A 16,061-nucleotide genomic window follows, 5' to 3' on the forward strand; every position below is an offset into this window, starting at 1 on the left:
TAAGTTTTTGTTGTAGGATGACGATGAGAGGAGGAAGAAGGTGTAACTCGGTCCCGGCACATAGCGTATTTCTCTCGATTAAGGAAGCCGCCAAGGTTAACGTCCCCATCCGATTGGCGGATCACCATCAACAGTGTCGCATGCCCTCATTTCATGCGGCACGGCGGAGAACTTTGGAGTTTTATGCAGGACACGTGCGCAAAGACATGTGATGTAGAACTACCTGCTCTCGTGTTGCCGGCCTGATACTGGCAGTGAAATTTTCTTCCATCACCAGGATTCAAACCAGCTTATCTTCAAGCAGAGCGGCACCGCACAGGCGTGCGTTAGCTACCTTCGCTACGGAGGCTGGTTTCAGCTCTGTGATATTCTTGCAAAATATTTTCGAGTTAACTTCCTTTTTTTAGCGCCTCTGTTGTTGATCAAGATCACTCTACAGAACAGTGCATCGGTATAATGATGTATGAAGCCTTCTCTTAGCTATTCGTCTACATTGTGCTCTAGTGTGATAGGAGAAATCCCAGTAAGTTTTCGTCGGATTTCATGTACAACAAACAGATAATTAGTCTCTTCAAAGAGACAGCAAGTACTCGTCCAGTTGGTTTAAGAATCTGTAGAGACACAATTAAATTCTTCATGGGCGTGGAAAGCGCGCTAAAATATTGAGAAACAAATATTATGCAAACAGAAAAGAGCAAAAGGTACCGTGGAGCAACAGTTCAAGAAAAGAATGAGAAACATCAACAACAGATTATAGGATCCATAAAATGGGAAGAGCATACAGAATAACTAAGATTGTTTACAATAAAGAGCTGCATCTCTAGAAACGTAAAAATAAGCAGTTATAATATGCAGGATGGTCCATTGATAGCGACCGGGCCAAATATCTCACGGAATAAGCGTCAAACGAAAAAACTACAAAGAACGAAACTCGTCCTGCTTGAAGGGGTAAACCAGATGGCGTTATGATTGGCCCGCTAGATGGCGTTGCCATAGGTCAAACGGATATCAACAGCGTTTTTTTAAATAGGAACCCACATTTTTTATTGCATGTTCGTGTAGTACGTAAAGAAATATGCATGTTTTAGTTGGACCACTTTTTTCGCTTTGTGATAGGTGGCGCTGTAATAGTTACAAACGTGTAATTACGTGGTATCACGTAACATTCCGCCAGTGCGGACGGTATTTGCTTCGTGATACATTACCCGTGTTGAAATGGACCGTTTACCAACTGCGGAAAAGGCCGATATCGTGTTGATGTATGGCTATTGTGATCAAAATGCCCAACTGGCGTGTGCTATGTATGCTGTTCGGTATCCTGGACGACATCACTCAAATGTCCGGACCGTTCGCCGGATAGTTACGTTATTTAAGGAAACAGGAAGCGTTCAGCCACATGTGAAACGTCAACCAAGACCAGCAACAAATGATGATGCCCAAGTAGGTGTTTTAGCTGCTGTCGCGGCTAATCCGCACATCAGTAGGAGACAAGTTGGTCGAGAATCGGGAATTTCTAAAACGTCGGTGCTGAGAATGCTACATCAACATCGATTGCACCCGTACCATATATCTACGCACCAGGAATTGCATGGCGACGACTTTGCACGTCGTGTACAGTTCTGCCACTGGGCACAAGAGAAATTACGGGACGATGACAGATCTTTTGCACACGTTCTATTTAGCGACGAAGCGTCATTCACCAACAGCGGTAACGTAAACCGGCATAATATGCACTATTGGGCAACGGAAAATCCACGATGGCTGCGACAAGTGGAACATCAGCGACCTTGGCAGGTTAATGTATGGTGCGGCATTATGCGAGGAAGTATAACTGGCCCCCAGTTTATCGATGGCAATCTAATTGGTGCAATGTATACTGATTTCCTACGTAATGTTCTACCGATGTTACTACAAGGCGTTTCACTGCATGACAGAATGGCGATGTACTCCCAACATGATGGATGTCCGGCACACTACTCGCGTGCGGTTAAAGCGGTATTGAGTAGCATATTTCATGACAGATGGATTGGTCGTCCAAGCACCATACCATGGCCCGCACGTTCACCGGATCTGACGTCCCCGGATTTCTTTCTGTGGGGAAATTTGAAGGATATTTGCTATCGTGATCCATCGACAACGCCTGACAACATGCGTCAGCGCATTGTCAATGCATGTACGAACATTACGGAAGGCGAACTACTCGCTGTTGAGAGGAATGTCATTACACGTCTTGCCAAATGCATTGAGGTTGACGGACATCATTTTGAGCATTTATTGCATTAATGTGGTATTTACAGGTAATCACACTGTAACAGCATGCGTTCTCAGAAATGATAAGTTCACGAAGGTACATGTATCACATTGGAACAACCGAAATAAAATGTTCAAACGTACCTACGTTCTGTATTTTAATTTAAAAAACCTATCTGTTACCAACAGTTCGTCTAAAATTGTGAGCCATATGTTTGTGACTATGACAGCGCCATCTATCACAAAGCGAAAAAGTCGTCCAACTAAAACATTCATATTTCTTTACGTACTACACGAATATGTAATAAAAAAATGGGCGTTCCTATTTAAAAAACGCAATTGATATCCGTTTTACCTATGGCAGCGCCATCTAGCGGGCCAACCATAGCGCCATCTGCTTTCCCCCTTCAAGCTAGACAAGTTTCGTCTTTGTGGTTTTTTCGTTTGACGCTTATTTTGTGAGATATTTGGCCCGGTCACCGTCAATGGACCACCCTGTATACTGAATACAGAATGCATCTGTGCAGACGGTTGGTTAACATTAAAACACGTATCACGGATATTAGTAATATTGGGAACAACAATTATAAATAAAATTTTAGTCCCACGAAGAACTAGTTTGAAAAGACGTAGAAATAAGCAACACGGAAGAAAAAGGAGTGGTATAGGTGAACGAAAGCGGCAGAAGTACGATTTCAACACAGAAATAAAACAGGAGTGAAGTGATTTTCTTTTTCAAAGGAATAGACAGTAAAATGACGTGTAAATATTGGAGGAAGAGGAAACAAAAATGAGACAGAACTGAAATCAATGCTACGGTCGCAGGTTCTAATCCTGCCTCGGGCATGGATGTGTGTGATGTCCTTAGGTTAGTTAGGTTTAAGTAGTTCTAAGGTCTAGGGGACTTGAGACCTAAGATGTTGAGTCCCATAGTGCTCAGAGCCATTTGAACCATTTTTGAACTGAAATCAATAATAGTGTCTAGAGGGAGATAACAAAGAGACAGAAAAGAAAAAGAGATGAAATTAAATTTTCCTTAAGATGTGTTTTAGCTTTTATCTCGTTCAGACTAAAAAAATCATTTCTCTAGAAAGGCCTTCAGTAGACATGCTTTTTTCTTACAATGAGCATACTGTATTGTAACCTACAGGTGTTCATTATACTGGATCTCATATAGCGAAATATATGGAACTGTTGTCACGTTATTCTGGCACCTCCTTCCCATGGCTGTGATGATATATGGTTGCTTCTTTCTCCGCATTTTCATCTTTAACAAGCTTCTCTATGCCAGAAAAAATTTGTTAGTCTTCTTCTTTTTCCTACTCGTATCCTAAGTCTTGGCGGCGTCAGTATGTAATCCTGGATTTAGAGAAGTTGGTGGTAGAGGGTGGCCACATGTCTTTCCCGTCGTCACCTCGTTACCCACCGTGGCAAAACACGTGTACCCCATCTGTCTGCGTATAGTGATATCCATGCGCAAGTGTGAAAAAGTTTAAGAAATGTTTGCGAATTGTGTAACTGACAAGGGAAACTCCCCATCGCACATCCGTCAGATTCAGTGGGAACATGGCCCAGTGGATGATCCGTCAAAAACTGAACACAGATCAAGCATGAAAACAAAAGAAGGTGTGCTGAACGGTGAAAAACAGTGGGCGGTCCTAGTATAAGAAGTGCAATATAGAGCAGACTGAACTAGCAGGGGCGTTGTGGTTAAGTGGCAGTCGGCCTTTGGCTGTGGTGTATCGCACACGCCTTGTTTGCGACTCGCCTGTTGTCCTGCTTGCGAACGAGCGCGCGTTTGTTTACTTCCGCGTAGCGGCTTGTTTCAGAGTCCGACTACACTGACCATCACGGCGTTTTCTTACCCCCACGCCACAATTAAATTAAATTTTCCCTTAGATCACGAACAACAGAAGGCGTATGAAGTTGAACGTTTTATTTGGGATGAAATGCGTCTCCCGCCACAAGACATTCTCGGAATACACTGACAATGTTGAGTGTTTATGGAAAAAGTTCAAGGCAATCGTAAAATGCGTTTTAGACAGGTACGTGCCGAGTAAAACTGTGAGGGACGGGAAAAACCCACCGTGGTACAACAACAAAGTTAGGAAACTACTTCGAAGGTAAAGAGAGCTCCACTCCAAGTTTAAACGCAGCCAAAACCTCTCAGACAAACAGAAGCTAAACGATGTCAAAGTTAGCGTAAGGAGGGCTATGCGTGAAGCGTTCAGTTAATTCGAAACTAAAATTCTATGTACCGACTTGACAGAAAATCCTAGGAAGTTCTGGTCTTACGTTAAATCAGTAAGTGGCTCGAAACAGCATATGCAGACACTACGAGATGATGATGGCATTGAAACAGAGGATGACACGCGTAAAGCTGAAATACTAAACACCTTTTTCCAAAGCTGTTTCACAGAGGAAGACCGCACTGCAGTTCCTTCTCTAAATCCTTGCACAAACGAAAAAATGGCTGACATCGAAATAAGTGTCCAAGGAATAGAAAAGCAACTGGAATCACTCAATAGAGGAAAGTCCACTGGACCTGACGGGATACCAATTCGATTCTACACAGAGTACGCGAAAGAACTTGCCCCCCTTCTAACAGCAGTGTACCGCAAGTCTCTAGAGGAACGGAGGGTTCCAAATGATTGGAAAAGAGCACAAATAGTCCCAGTCTTCAAGAGGGGTCGTCGAGCAGATGCGCAAAACTATAGACCTATATCTCTTACGTCGATCTCTTGTAGAATTTTAGAACATGCTTTTTGCTCGCGTATCATGTCATTTCTGGAAACCCAGAATCTACTATGTAGGAATCAACATGGATTCCGGAAACAGCGATCGTGTGAGACCCAACTCGCCTTATTTGTTCATGAGACCCAGAAAATATTAGATACAGGCTCCCAGGTAGATGCTATTTTTCTTGACTTCCGGAAGGCGTTCGATACAGTTCCGCACTGTCGCCTGATAAACAAAGTAAGAGCCTACGGAATATCAGACCAGCTGTGTGGCTGGATTGAAGAGTTTTTAGCAAACAGAACACAGCATGTTGTTATCAATGGAGAGACGTCTACAGACGTTAAAGTAACCTCTGGCGTGCCACAGGGGAGTGTTATGGGACCATTGCTTTTCACAATATATGTAAATGACTTAGTAGATAGTGTCGGAAGTTCCATGCGGCTTTTCGCGGATGATGCTGTAGTATACAGAGAAGTTGCAGCATTAGAAAATTGTAGCGAAATGCAGGAAGATCTGCAGCGGATAGGCACTTGGTGCAGGGAGTGGCAGCTGACCCTTAACATAGACAAATGTAATGTATTGCGAATACATAGAAAGAAGGATCCTTTATTGTATGATTATATGATAGCGGAACAAACACTGGTAGCAGTTACGTCTGTAAAATATCTGGGAGTATGCGTGCGGAACGATTTGAAGTGGAATGATCATATAAAATTAATTGTTGGTAAGGCGGGTACCAGGTTGAGATTCATTGGGAGAGTGCTTAGAAAATGTAGTCCATCAACAAAGGAGGTGGCTTACAAAACACTCGTTCGACCTATACTTGAGTATTGCTCATCAGTGTGGGATCCGTACCAGGTCGGGTTGACGGAACAGATAGAGAAGATCCAAAGAAGAGCGGCGCGTTTCGTCACAGGGTTATTTGGTAACCGTGATAGCGTTACGGAGATGTTTAATAATCTCAAGTGGCAGACTCTGCAAGAGAGGCGCTCTGCATCGCGGTGTAACTTGCTCGCCAGGTTTCGAGAGGGTGCGTTCCTGGATGAGGTATCGAATATATTGCTTCCCCCTACTTATACCTCCCGAGGAGATCACGAATGTAAAATTAGAGAGATTAGAGCGCGCACGGAGGCTTTCAGACAGTCGTTCTTCCCGCGAACCATACGCGACTGGAACAGGAAAGGGAGGTAATGACAGTGGCACGTAAAGTGCCCTCCGCCACACACCGTTGGGTGGCTTGCGGAGTATCAATGTAGATGTAGATGTAGATGTAGATGTAGTACTACTGCGTACATAAAGCTGGCGAATGACGAGCTGTACGCCGACGTTGTGCGAGTCCACACTAATGACCTCAAGTTCCGATACTCTGACGGACATACAGCGACTGTAGTGGTTGATCACGCTGGTTTTGGCCTCCGAACGTTGCGGGATTTCGAACTCCCGTTTGAAGTACCGTCGGACGCTGTGGTGGCCGCTTTTAGACCTTACGGCAACGTCGTCACTCACGAACGTGGAAGACGTTCGAAACGTACCGTGTCCTCAATGGTGTCCGCGATCCGCCCCGGTAGCTGAGTGGTCAGCGTGACAGACTGTCAATCCTAAGGGCCCGGGTTCGATTCCCGGCTGGGTCGGAAATTTTTCTCCGCTCAGGGACTGGGTGTTGTGTTGTCCTAATCATCATCATTTCATCCCCATCGACGCGCAGGTCGCCGAAGTGGCATCAAATTGAAAGACCTGCACCAGGCGAACGGTCTACCCGACGGGAGGCCCTAGCCACACGACATTTCCATTTCCAATGGTGTCCGTCAGGTAAAAACTGAACTACCGAAACATGTGCCTTGCTACTTGGTTACTGCCGGCTGCGGGCTGTCGTCATGTACGGTGGCCAGGAATGCACCTGTTGAGGTTGCGACCAGGAAGACCATGTCCGTTCTGATTGCCTGCGACGTAGACCGGTTCAGACGCCGATCGAAGACGTCGCTCTCGCTGCGGCGCCCACTGTGTTACTCTGACTTACGCGTCTGCGGCGGTGCTGCCTGCTACGCCCCCTCTGAATCAGTCGGTAACCGTGTCGGCCCCTCTCGATGACGCGATTGTCTTTTCGCCAGTCTCTCCTACACCCCTGCCGGAGTTGCTACAAATGAATGACGACCGTCAGCAGGCACAAACTGTCTGCCCCGACTCCATGATTGTTGACAATGGACCTACCGCTGCCTTTCTGCCATCTGGCCACATGTCGGACGATAGCCGCCCGCCATCCGACAGTGAACAGCATGTTAGAAAGCAAACGTCGCCGAGGAAAAGGAAGAGACAGCGCCCCTTCTGATGAATGCGTCCATCGGGTGTCCGCACAGGATGACGACCCTGCAACTCATGGTGCTCTGACCTATGACGCCCTGCCACCTGAAGGCGCGACGTCTCAATCGGTAAAAACAAAACCCTTAAAGGATCTCTTTTTTGTCCGTCTGTCTGTTCAACCGTGAAGACCACTTTTTCTCAAGAACGGATAGAGGTATCTGGTTGAAATTTATATCAAATACTAAAATCCACAATTCTCTGGCAGTGTAAATGAGTTAAGCTTCTAAGTCAATGCAATCAAAAGATACGGCCATTTATGTCACATATTTTGATACTTGCAAACCCACTCATTAAAAACTTATAGATGAACTGACCGTATACACTCAGCCGGCCGCGGTGGCCGAGCGGTCCTAGGCGCTACCGTCCGGAACCGCGCGACTGCTACGGTCGCAGGTTCGAATCCTGCTTCGGGCATGGATGTGTGTGAAGTCCTTAGGTTAGTTAGGTTTAAGTAGTTCTAAGTTCTAGGGGACTGATGACCTCAGATGTTAAGTCCCATAGTGCTCAGAGCCATTTGAACAATTTTTCGTATACACTCATGTTCAGAAAACACCGAACATCTTCGACGACTAGACATAGGACGTTCATATTCACAGGTCATGTACACTACTGGCCATTAAAATTGCTGCACTACGAAGGTGACGTGCTACAGACGCGAAATTTAACCGACAGGAAGAAGATGCTGTGGTATGCAAATGATTAGCTTTTCAGAGCATTCGTACAAGGTTGGCGCCGGTGGCGACTCCTAGAACGTGCTGACTTGAGGAAAGTTTCCAACCGATTTCTCATACACAAACAGCAGCTGACCGGCGTTGCCTGGTGAAACGTTGTTGTAATGCCTCGTGTAAGGAGGAGAAATGCGTACTGTCAACTTTCTGACTTTGATAAATGTCGGATTGCAGCCTATCGCGATTGCGGTTTATCGTATCGCGACATTGCTGCTCGCGTTGGTCCACATCCAATGACTGTTAGCAGAATATGGAATCGGTGGGTTCAGGAGAGTAATACGGAACGCCTTGCTGGATCCCAACGGCCTCGTATCACTAGCAGTCGAGATGACAGGCATCTTATCCGCATGGCTGTAACGGATCGTGCAGCCACACGTCTCGATCCCTAAGTCAACAGATGCGGACGTTTGCAGGACAACAACCATCTGCACGAACAGTTCGACGACATTTGCAGCAGCATGGACTATCAGCTCGGAGACCATGGCTGCGGTTACCCTTGACGCTGCATCACAGACAGGAGCGCCTGCGACGGTGTACTCAACGACGAACCTGGGTGCACGAATGGCAAAACGTCATTTTTTCGGATGAATCCATGTTCTGTTTACAGCATCATGACGGTCGCATCCGTGTTTGGCGACATCGCGGGGAACGCACATTGGAAGCGTGTATTCGTCATCGCCATACTGGCGTATCACCCGGCGTGATGGTATGGGGTGCCATTGGTCACACGTCTCGGTGACCTCTTGTTCGCATTGACGGCACTTTGAACAGTGGACTTTACATTTCAGATGTGTTACGACCCGTGGCTCTACCCATCATTCGATCCCTGCGAAACCCTACATTTCATCAGGATAATGCACGACCACATGTTGCAGGTCCTGTACGGGCCTTTCTGGATACAGAAAATGTTGGACTGCTGCCCTGGCCAGCACATTCTCCAGATCTCTCACCAACTGAAAACGTCTGGTCAATGGTGGCCGATCAACTGGCTCGTCACAATACGCCAGTCACTACTCTTGATGAACTGTGGGCATGGACAGCATGGGCAGCTGTACCTGTACACGCCATCCAAGCTGTGTTTGACTCAATGCCAAGGCGTATCAAGGTCGTTATTACGGCCAGAGGTGGTTGTTCTGGGTATTGATTTCTCAGGATCTATGCACCCAAATTGCGTGAAAATGTAATCAGATGTCAGTTCTAGTATATTATATTCGTCCAATAAATACCCGTTTATCATCTGCATTTCTTCTTAGTATAGCAATTTTAATGGCCAGTAGTGTACATTAGTATTTTCTGCAGAAATGATTAGCATTATACTCATGGCGGCCCGCGGGTTCAACGTCAACATCGATAGCGCGGCGCAACACCATCCACCGGTAAAATGTGCAAGTGGCTCTCGTCGCTATAACTGAATGTAATGGATCAGTGAGACTCGACGTGCAGGATGCCTTGTAGACGTATGCGCGTATTGTACGGTCAATTCAGTGAGTTCGACAGAGGGTGCGTTATTGGCATGAGAGAATGTGATCCATCCATCCTGGAAACTGCTGCTCATGTGGGACGTAGTGTTTCGGCGGTGCAACGGTGGGTGCAGAATGGTTGTATAAAGTTCGTGGAACGCGGCGAGATAGGTCAGGTCGCACCACCAAGAGCACAAGAGCATCCCCCCCCCCCCCCGCCCCCGCGCCCCCTCCCCTCCGAAAGATTTCATTTCATCCGAATGGCTTTACAGGACAGATCTACGTCCTTCTCTGCTCTGGCGTAACAGCGGAACAGTATTACACATCGAACGCTATCAAGGGTGACAATCCGTCGCCGTTTACTATGGCATGGGTTACGTGCGCGTCGTCCACTTCTCTGCCAAGCTTTGGCGACCGAACAGAAACATGCTAGACGGCAATGGGTTACGGAACGACGCTGCTGGGGACAGGGATGGCGTCAGACAGCGTTTTCAGACGAATCCAGGTTCTGCTTGTTTGAAAATGATGGCCTCATTTTGGTTCGCCACAGACAGGCAGAGCGGCATCGCACTGACAACTGAAGGCCTTTTGCAATGGGATGCTATTGGCTACAACTACAAATCACAATTGGTGCGTGTCCAGGGCACTATGACCGGTGTGACCTACGTGAACGACATCCTGCTACCTGTAGGCATACCCTTTCTGTACATCCGAGACCCCATTTTTCAGCAAGACAATGCACGACCACCAGTTGCTGTACGAACACTTGCCTTCTTGGTGTCACAAGTTGTCAACGTTTTGTCCTGGCACGCCAGATCACCAGACTTGTCGCCAATCGAAAATGTGTGGGATAAGGCGAAACGACGGCTGCAGCCCTGTAACCCAATGCTAACCACCACAGATGTACTTTGGAACCAAGTGAATGCAGCATGGATGGCTATACCACAGGCCGCCATTCGTGTGTTATACGTGTCCATACTATCACGCGTGGAACAAGTTATCAGGGCCCATGGCGGACCCTGTGCCTATCAGGCAACAGAAAACATCCTGAAAAATGGTTCAAATGGCTTTAATCACTATGGGACTTAACATCTGAGGTCATCAGTCGCCTAGACTTAGAACTACTTAAACCTAACTAACCTAAGGACAGCACACACGTCCATGCCCGAGGCAGGATTCGAACCTGCGACCGTAGCAGCAGCGCGTTTCCGGACTGAAGTGCCTAGAACCACTCGGCCACAACGGCCTGCAAACATGCTGAACCAAGGTGACTGAAGTGGTGCTTATTTCTGCAGAACATACGAAGTATATGTCCTGCGAATATGAATGTCCTATCCCTAATCGTTCAAAGCGTTCTGTTTTTTTTTTCCTGAACGTGAGTGTACATAATTAAGTTTGTACGGAACCCTCAGAGCCCGATTCCTACTTGCACTTGTTCGGTTTCTTATATTATTAGCAATATAGCAAATGGAATAATTCTTCGGCTTCCCGTGATTAGCATTCGATTTACTATTTCTGAAGCTAGGTTGGTTTTCCCTCAGTCACATAAATTTTGCCAACAGTCTGCGATTAATTTGCTTTATGTCGCTCGATGTGATGCGCCAAGAAAGTTGCTTCACACCAGGCGATTGCTTGTACAAGTCTTCGCAATGTCAGTACGCGCTCTCAGGCATGTGTATTAAGCAAGCTTGGAAAAATTCGCATTAATAAAAAACCGATCAATCCGCAGGAAGCGTAAACAGTAAAACTCCTTGCTCAGAATTATCCTACAGACGAACAAGCATGCTTATATAAAATGTTTCTTCAAGTGTGAGTGTCAAGTTTGCAGTTAAGTGTGTAGCCACCAAGCCACAGCGATCGGTTGCTTGCGACATAGAGAGCAGAAGGTAAAAAGAGTTGCTTAGGTCGCTGAAACAGAATTTAACCCAAGTATTCGAGACATTGTACGGCCACAGGTCCACTCAGCCTGCTATCAAATGACTACTGTAATATTTCCCGGGGGTAAAAGGTGGTCAGGGGCATTGGCCCGCCACCCTCCCCCTCCTAGAGCCGCGACGAAGATAGGCTACACTCTGGCTGCAGTCAGGCCAATAGTATTACTCTGGCACCATGGCTGGTAATATTCTACGGTATTTATTATGTGCATCGGACTGATCTCTGTATCACGTTTTTTCTATAACCACAGTCACTAACACAGTTACTTTATTGTTAGATGCGCTCTAGCTGGAGGTATCTAGTTCGAATCCTGATGGTGCAAGAAATATTTCTCACCAGTATTTGGCAGTCAGTGTGAGGAAATGTAATTAAGATTCACACTGTGCCAGTGTCGTGGATTAAATCTCAACTCTTTCTGCAATATCTCGTGGAGTGAGGCTACGTAACACCTATCTGTCCTTCAAATGTGGACCTGAAGCTTGGCGGATATCACAGTGCTACTCAAGAACAATATTTTTTTTTAATTATTGACTTTTTTCCCGTTCCCATACAGCTGTCTCAATAGTGGAATGTCAGTTATAACGATACGAACGTAAGGACAACACAACACCCAGTCCCCGAGCAGAGAAAATCTCAGTACCGGCAAGGAATCGAACTCGTGCCTCTTCGGTCAGTAATTCGTCGCGCTGACCACGCAGCTTTCGTGGCGGACATTTCTCGCGGATAGTAGACTCTGGGCAGGGCTCTAGTTTCATTCATTTTTTTTCTACCAAGTAAACAAACATGGCATTAAGCTGAATGTTGTGCCGATATGACGTCTTCTTTGAAGGCTAGAACCAATCCGAGAGCCCCGCTATAAATAAGTAAAAACTCTTCCTTCGCTCTCACCCCGCCCTCCTCCGTCCCCTATTAATAAGATACCTTCAGCGTCCTTCATCGGTAACCTGCAATGGGAATTTGGCGTGAGCATATTGCAAATACATCAATTGTACGCGAATCTGAAATTCGACTAACCACGAATTACGGAAACACTAGACCTAGCCAGAATGAAAGATGCCTACTCTACTAAAAGGTGGCACCCTATCATTGATAAAACCGAACGCGCATTCGTAAGGCATGTAGGATTCGACAGAAATTCCCTATCGTTGTAAATAGCGGCTGAAATGGTAGCTATGGTTCTGTCTCACACCAACTGTCTAAATGTGGAGGATGATGAACCCCTGCGCGATCGATAGCCTCCTGGGAAACCATCTTTGTCGTGAAGGGGGCTTTGCACATTTGCTGCGAATGGTGTTGAGCCCGTTTTCCGGGAGACGCAAACATTGACGCAGCACGCACAGCGCAGGTCTGCGGGGTAACGGGCCAGCTGTTTGCTCTACCGCCCGTGCGACTTCCAAGTTTGTCTGGATGAGCATCTTCCGGACACGAGGGATGTGCTCCGGAAACTGGAGTGGACACATTCCTTTAGATGATCAGGTCTGGAGCCGAGCGGTGGGTTGCCGTCATCTACGCATCTCCTGGTGGCTCCAAGTTTTTCCACTGTTCGTCATTGAACAGCGACTTTGTATGCTCGGTGAGCTACTTTTAATTCGTTCGGTGCCAAGACCAAGCAGCATTCGTAAAGACTGAACCTGCTCCCCGCTGTGAGCGTGATAATTGTGACTGGCGGTTCTAGGCGCTTCAGACCGGAACCGCGCAGCTGCTAAGGTAGCAGGTTCGAATCCTGCATCGGGCATGGATGTGTGTGATGTCCTTAGGTTAGTTAGATTTAATTAGTTCTAAGTTCTAGACAACTGATGACCTCAGAAGTTAAGTCGCATAGTGCTCAGAGTCATTTGAACCATTTTGTTAAGTCCCATAGTGCTTAGAGCAATTTGAATTGTGACTGGTTCGTTTCCTGCTCGTGTTTTTGTCCTGTTGCGACTGGATTCCTGATTTCCTATCAGAAATGCCATAGTTCGTAGTAATTGACGGAAAGTCATCAAGTAAATGAGAAGTGTTATAGGGCCTCTGCTGTTTCTGATATACATAAAGGATGTAGGAGACAATCTACTAAGGAGTCGGCTTAGACTACATTTGTCCGCCCTCTTCTGCAGTATTGCTGTGCGGTGTACAATGTGCATCACAAAAGATTGATAGATGACATAGAAATAGTTCAAAGAAAAGCAGCTCGTTTTGTATTATCGCGAAATGGTGACAGAGTGCCATGGATATGATACACGATTTGGGGTGTCAGTCTTTAAAACAAAAGCTTTTTCGCTGTGGCAGGACGTTGTCATGAAATTACAATCACCAACTTTCTCGTCAGAGTGTGAAAATATTTTATTGGTGCCTACCTACATAGAGAGAAATGATGATCATAATAAAATAAGAGGAATCAGAGCTCGCACGGAAAGACTGAAATGTTCGTTTTTCCCGAGCGCTGTTAGAGAATGGAACGGTAGAGGAGTAGCTTAAATGTGGTTTGATGAACCCTCTGAAAAGCACTTAATTGTCAATTGCAGAGTAATCGTGTAGATGTAGATTTAGATGTAGATGTAGATGAATAGATTTCTGGACAGAACTGTTACACTAAATGAAATCTGGATGCACTATCACCAGCCTGAAACGAAAAGATCAATTTATGAATGGTGCCGTGGCTCTTCGTCAAATCGAAAAAAAGTATCCCACAGCTGGAAAAAAAATGCTTCACTCTCTTTTAGGATGCAAAATGGGTACTTTTGGAACATCACATGGAAAGCGTTTTATCAGTGACCAGCAATTCATACTCAAATCTGTTACGAAATCACCTTCACCCTGTAATGGGGAGTAATCGACGAGGACTTCTGACTGTAGGTGTTTTGTTGCATCACGACAGTGCTCGTCCCGGTCCTGTCCATTCAACTGTAGCAACAACTCTGCATATGTGGAACACCCAACTTAATGACCAGACTTCCGGAGTTATCAAATGGTTCAAATGGCTCTGAGCACTATGGGACTTAACTTCTGAGGTCATCAGTCCCATATAATTTAGAACTACTTAAACCTAACTAGCCTAAGGACAACACACACAATCATACCCGAGGCAGGATTCGAACCTGCGACCGTAGCGGTCGCGCAGTTCCAGACTGTAGCGCCTAGAACCGCTCGGCCACTCCGGCCGGCCGGAGTTATCAGGTGTACTGTTTTTGCAGGAGATTTCCTGCTTTTTAAAAAATATATTACTCTACTGCTAAAAAGCCAAATAAAGGACAAATCTCTAGTTATTTATTACATTCATGTCTGTTCCTTCAAAGCAATTTTCATTTTGTTGAATGTAGGTACAGCAGCGGATTAACTCTTTATTCCTTGAGGTACTAATTAAGTTTTGAACATTCCTCCTGTGAATTCCTCACCCCAGAGACATTTTTCTCTTATCGGCTCCAAGTGCTGGGTCAAAAAGTTGCTGTTAGTTTATTCCTCCCATAGTTGTTATTTAAAACATCTATGTATCTGTTCGTAACAGGTGCCTGGCCACCGACAACCCTCCCTATGCCTGACCACGAGACCCTAAAACTATTCTTGTAGTACAGTGTAACGACTCATAACGGTCAGAGATGAAAATAAAATTTCTGTCATTTATTTCCCTACAGTGCTGTCAAAATAAATGTGCTGTAGCCCCTTCCTTATTCATTCCAAGAAAGTAAAGCTGTTCACGTGGTGTCTGTATTGTATTTTCACTGGTAAAATTTGTCGAAAAAACGTGGATAAGAGTGGCTGACATGCTTGTGAAGCAAAATTTTATAGGATAATGGTGGTGGTAAGATGTGTCACTTCGTGTCAACTGTATAGAGCTTTTGGAGTGCTATGAGTGAAGGGTTTAAAAACGCAAATGATATATTCTGTTATCGATGTGCATGCTGCTAACAGTTATGTGGTAAAAGGGCGATAATTTTATATAAGTTGTTTATGAAACCACTGTAGTAGTAATTTCCTAATTTAATTCGAGTTTTGTATGTATGTTATATTTATTAATGTATAATAATCCAGTATTAGAATGGAGAATAGAAGTTCTAAGTATCTATTGCCATCTTCTGCTTTTTTGAGTACCTGTCTCCTGATTTCGAGACTGTTGCAGCAGGTAACACTGCAGACCTAACCCCGAGTTACTTCCATATGTTCCGGTGGTTCATGGAAGCGCTGGGAGCAGCCATTTTAGAAGCGATGAAGATGTAAGTGGCTGCATTCAAAACCAGAAGAACTTTTCTCACAAGATACCAGAGTACTTCCGAAGCGATGGATGTGTGCTTTACACATCGTGGGGATTCGGCGGAAAAATGACGTATCAGTAATTTTTCTGTATTACACCATCTGCGTAACAATAAATAATTCAGGTTTTTTTTAATCACCCTCGTAGGTCGACGATTATATCTTTGAGAGCACAGTACTTTGCGGCTATCGAAATTTGTCAGGTTACTCTAGTATGACAAGATGAACAAGAAGGTGCTGCGTTATCGGCGCAGGTAGTTTTCGCAAGTCGTAGAAAGTCGAAGACGATGAACCCTGCGAGTGGACGCCGTTAAATGAACTACGACATTATCGAGCATATGCGGCAGGGGTTTACAGGCAACCG

At 45.5% G+C, this 16,061-nt stretch overlaps 1 protein-coding gene across 1 annotated transcript in view; it reads right to left on the reverse strand.

Moving 5' to 3' along the window:
• Positions 1-16,061, reverse strand: part of LOC124777310 (pickpocket protein 28-like) — a 119,142-nt gene that overhangs the window by 70,862 nt on the left and 32,219 nt on the right. The gene's annotated exons all lie outside the window — the stretch shown is intronic.

Source organism: Schistocerca piceifrons, chromosome 2 (genome assembly GCF_021461385.2).
Source record: "Schistocerca piceifrons isolate TAMUIC-IGC-003096 chromosome 2, iqSchPice1.1, whole genome shotgun sequence".
NCBI lineage: Eukaryota > Metazoa > Arthropoda > Insecta > Orthoptera > Acrididae > Schistocerca > Schistocerca piceifrons.